The following is a 5,763-nucleotide window of genomic DNA, read 5'->3' as shown; positions in this document are numbered from 1 at the left end:
AATAATCGTATTAAGCGGGTTCCCTATATTATATTAGCCTTAATTTGAAAAGAAAAACAATGGATTAGAAGGTGTGTACAAAGTGTTTTATATAGAAATGAATATACCGGGACAGCGTAACGAGCGAATATGGCCGCCGGAGGCGGCCATTTTGCGAGTATTAGATAGATTGATCAATAGAGAGAGAGATAGATAGATAGATAGATAGATAGATCGATGGATAGATAGATCGATGGCTAGATAGATAGATAGATAGATAGATAGATAGATAGATAGATAGATAGATAGATAGATAGATATATAGATAGATAGATAGATAGATAGATAGATAGATAGATAGATAGATAGATAGATAGATAGATAGATAGATAGATTGATAGATAGATAGATAGATAGATAGATAGATAGATAGATAGATAGATAGATAGATAAGTAATTACTGAATGAATGTCTTGTTAGTCTTACTGTTATTTTTTAGTAACCAAATATCACTAGCCGTTTTCTATGTTATAAGTAGAAAGTATTCGCCATACATGTGCAGATTAAGCAAGGTAGTCGCTATTTCATAAATGTTTTAAATAGTTAAATATTGCCCTAAACTCACGGAACCAGCCATATATCATAAACATGTGCGCTTTTGTTTTCAAATGGAGCCAGGGCTGCCACTCAAAATTTCATAGAAATAGTATAGATAAGTAATATATATGGATATCTATACTATTTCTATGCAAAATTTTCATTTCTACCTATCACGCATGCGCATTTCCACCTACTTTCCTCCTACGCCCATCGGCCAAGTTTTCACACACACAAAATCACCTTATAAAATCATGTAAATACTTTTGTTATGGATGTGTTTACCAGAGACTCCAACCCTTAGCATCTCCTAAACTGGAGATTCTCTCGCCTGAACCACCTTCCAAACTGGAGACTTACAAAATAATGAAAAATGTGCGCGAAGCGCACGTCACGAGCTGTTGACCAAACGTAACCCAAGGGTTTTGGCGCGAACCCGCGCAGCGCCCGTTGCATGCATGGAATTGCATGCAATTTACGCAGACGTCGTGTACGGTGCATACATAGTATGCATATTATACTGTTTAATGTTTATACATGTATTTATGCTTATTTCATCCATAACCACTGATCACTGATCTTTTAGAGATCATTAAAACGGGAATTTCTTGAGAAGTTTTGAGGATTTTTCGATATTTATTAAAAAAGGGTTACAATTTTTGAAAATTCAAAAACCCCCTACTTCCCCCTACAAATTGTCGTTTTCACCGTAGGTATCCCCTATCCCCTACGGAAGGCTAAAACCCCCTACCGTAGGGGATTTCCCCTACGATCGAGTGGCAGCCTTGAATGGGGCCCCTATTCTCCGTAGAAAATGCAGGGCGCTGTGATCGCAGTGATATCAGAATATTTACATTCTTTTAAATATTAGACATAATGCTATGAAAATAACAAGAAATAATAGCAGCAAAAAATTATAGCGATTATTATAATGTTTAGGAATTTTAGCTAAACAATCAAGGAATTTTACATAGGCCCAAGGATAAGCATTAGGTGATTCCACGTAGAGAACACTGCGGTGATTCCGCACCACCACAAACAATTTTGTTGAGCCTACTTCGATGATATAAAGCAGAAAAAATGCTCGTTAATTGTGTGAAGCCAAGTAAGATAGGTATGGTAAGTGTAATATAAATAATAATAATTATAACAAGTGTTCCGTGTATCATAGTATTAAAAAAGATTAATTCATAATCGATTATTGCTAAAAGATTAATTCACAACTGATGATTGATAAAAAAGATTAATTCGCAACTGATGATGATTGTTAAAAGATTCCCATTCCTAATTAGTTGACTGCTAGTAGGCCCAGGATTGGTCGGCTGCTACGAGGATCCTTGATTGGCTGGCTGCTAGGAGGCTCCTGATTGGATGGCTGCTACGAGGCTCAGGATTGGCCAGCTGCTAGGAGGCTCAGGATTGGTCGGCTGCTACGAGGCCCCTGATTGGTCGGCGGCTACAAGGCTCTGGATAGGTCGACTGCTAGGAGGCCCCTGATTTGCCAGCTGCTAGGTTGATACAAGGCCCCTGATTGGTCGGATGCTAGGAGCCCCCTGATTGGTCAGCTGCTATGAGGCTACGAACCTCAGGATTGGTCAGCTGCTACGTGGCTCAGGATTGGTCGGCTGCTAGGAGGCCCCTGATTGGTCGGCTGATACGAGGCCCCTGATTGGTCGGCTGCTAGGAGGCCCCTGATTGGCCGGCTGCTACAAAGCCCCTGATTGGTCGGCTGATACAAGGCCCCTGATTGGTCAGATGCTAGGAGCCCCTGATTGGCCGGCTGCTACGAAGCATCTGATTGGTCGGCTGCTACGAGGCCCCTGATTGGTCAGCTGCAATTGGTCATCCATTAATACGTGCAAAAATACGTATCCATGGCGCCCTGCACTCACACTGCGAGTCAAATGTTGAAACGATTGCCGACTCGCTGTCAATAACGTAAAAGCTGTGAACATCTGATATAGATCGAGGTTGATAGAATCAAGAGTCCATAATCGAAAATGATCTATTATGGACTTTTGATTGAATGCAGAAAAACGATCATCTCGTCGATTTTTCCATAGTCTAAACCCAGCTTAACAATTACGTTTGTGCTAAGCACTATCAGTCAGTCACCTCCTACTCTGTGTGCGCCATGGCAACCGTGCTCGCCCTTGTCTTCTGTCTGAAGTCGATGTAGAGGACGCCAATCAGCAACGCTGTACACGCGAATCCTGTGATTCCACACAAGGTGAAGACCGACCTCAGGTTTCCCGTGTAGTCCAGTAGAATTCCTACAGCCAGACAGAGTAATCCGTCAGTGCCGGTACACCCCAAGGGGGGGACACTCCATATATATTGCATGGCATAGGTATGTGCCGCGGGGAGAAACCCCCATTTTTCACCCTAAACTTCCGTTCCAGATCATCACACGTTTACATTTTCGAACATAGCCAGTTCCAGAGCATCCCACATTCAACAAACATTAGTTCCAGAGACCCCCATTTTCAGGTCTGAGTTAGTTCCAGAGCCCCTCATTTTTGACTTCGCAGTGGCACATACCTACCATAATGTGGGGTGAGTGCCCCCCCGAGGGGGGGGGGGGGTACACTGTTGCAGCGTGCCAATGAGCATGCAGCGGATAGCATTTGAATCTATCTATATAACTGGAGAATCTACTTACACCTAAAGGTGGGTACTAATTGTAGTGGGAGAAATTGATTAAAACTCAAGTTGGGCAGAATTCCCAGATGTCACGTAGTGGCTGTCCCCACTGCTCTCAGTTCACTCACTCACTCAGTCAAATTCAATGCCAAATAAAAGTCGCTCGTTTTTGTTTTGGGTCTTCGTTTCTATTTTGAGTCGGCGCAGAAAAGGGACCAAGCAGTATCAATAAATTCTGATAGGAATCAATCGAGTCAACTGATGCGTCTCCGACAGCATTTTCCACTTTTGGATGTATGGTGATCCTGTCAGCTATTTTGGGATATGTTCTTTTCAGCTCGGCCAACATTCCCGATTAAATCTATACACTCGTCCCACAGTCAGCAAACCTAGCTGCACTTGTTCAGAGCTTCGAACCGCCTTCTTGCCATTCAATCAAAACGGGCCATAGATCATTCGATCAGCACTTTCCTGAACAACTTCCTAATGACTTACAGCAGCGAGGCAGGTCAATCATTCTCGTTACTGCCATCATTGGGAGTGCTAGTTCTATTAGGCACTTGAAAGAGGCTGCGGGCAATGGTATTAGGACTGGTAATAAATGATCCAGTCAAGATGGAATCGTATTTTGAAATCGAATTTCTGTTTCTACCCAGTGTTCAGTTCAGTGATCTCCCTGATTTCCCTGAGCCTTGACAGTGGTCTAGCTGATACCTTTGTAGTGTTTGCCAATAAATCTTTTACTTTCTTGTTCTTATCAAACGTCAAAACGCTGTCACTATTTTATCCGAACTTTATCATTTTTCCAGGGGATGGCTGACTAGATGACCGTATGGTCTTTTCGTCATCCCTTCGCTGTATTGTTTATTATTCGCTTTGTTAAAATTCTTGTACTTACTAATATTGAAAGCGATAAATAAAACTGTTATATCTTATATCTTATATGATCACTATTACGAGATGCTTACCTGCTAATAGAGGCCCAGAGAACGCCCCTACGCCACTGAAGAATGCGTAGGTTGACTGTGTCACTGGTAGATATTGTATGCCATATAGATCGACCAGCATCGTTGTCTCCATGCTTGATTGAACGCCATCACTGCCTATGTACAACACGCAGCAAAGCGCCAACGACCACAGCTTGCTGGCAAACAGAAACGAGAAGCTGACAATCGCACCTGCCAGCGTCGCGAAACCGAAGACGAGTGGACGCCGGAACCACGACCTGTCGCCGATCGCCGCGACGACGAGAGAGCCCAGCATGCCGCTCATGCTCGACAGGCCCATTATTTGCGCAGCTTGCATGAGGTCCAGGCCAAGCGACACGCAGTACAAGATGTAGAACGTGAAGAATATGCTGCGAGCGATGCCAAACGCGAGGCAACCCAGACAGTGAACTCCGAATTTTATCATAGAGGGAATCGGCATCATGAGAGTGCTGTTGCCGTGGTAACGATTGCTTAGCTCTTCCTTTGCTGCTTTTGGTATTTCGCGAAAGAGAGCGCCACTCACTACTATTTGTAGATACATGCCACCTAGAATGATGAGTGTGCCGTGCCAGGTGTAAAACTCAATGAGTTTTACACACAGTAGAGGACCGATGAGGGCACCAACTGCCCCAACTGTGGTTAGCAGACTGTTAGCCCGCGAGCGTTTCTTGTCAAAATAAAATCCAGCAATGACCCTTGAAGGTGACCTTATCATTCCTAGCCCAAGGCCTACAAATAACCAGATTTATAGGTCAGTCCAACCTTCGTATTTCTGCTCATGAGCCTATAGCTAACCCATTTTGCCTGGAGGGGAATGGTGCAAATTAATTAGCCACATATGCGGGTTGCGTTTTGGAAAGGTGACCACCATTAACCATGTAACGTATCTAATATTCTACATTTCTCTGGGAGGCAACTGCACCCTTCCCTCCCCCACCCCACCACCACCAGCTATGGCCCGACTGCATTACCTAACTGACGCACACCTCCTCTTTATATAAGGCAGATTAAATTTCACTAAAATCATTCCTACGATATAGGGCATACGGTACGTGTTTTCTAATATCAGGTTACTGCGTTAACTAGCCTTAGTACGCGATCAGCAAAGTACATAAGCTAGGTATAGTGCATGATGTGTGTAGAATTATAGTGTTATTCATTCATTTCTGTAAAATTTGCCCGAATTCATGACGAAGACGAGAATATATGACCTTATCACTAACCTGTCAACAAGCCGTAGGCAGCGATGAGTATATTCAGTTCTGCTGCCCCATAGCTAAGGCACATTCCAAACGTAGCCAGCATCCCACCTGTCATCACCACTAGCCGATAGCCATACTCATTAGCCAGCCGGCTGAACACGGGGCCTGATGGAATATGTATTAAAAGTCGAGTGAGTTAATTAATAAGAACATAATTGAACTACATATAAATTAAAGGAGAAAATTGGCAGCGAGATACATATAGGCAGTCTCTCTCTCTCGCTCTCTCTCTCTCTCTCTCTCTCTCTATCCCCAGTCTCTCTCTCTCTCTCTCTCTCTCTCTCTCTCTCTCT

This window comes from Priapulus caudatus, unplaced genomic scaffold (genome assembly GCF_000485595.1).
Source record: "Priapulus caudatus unplaced genomic scaffold, Priapulus_caudatus-5.0.1 Scaffold1095, whole genome shotgun sequence".
NCBI lineage: Eukaryota > Metazoa > Priapulida > Priapulimorpha > Priapulimorphida > Priapulidae > Priapulus > Priapulus caudatus.
Note: the sequence above shows the minus strand (reverse complement) of the source record.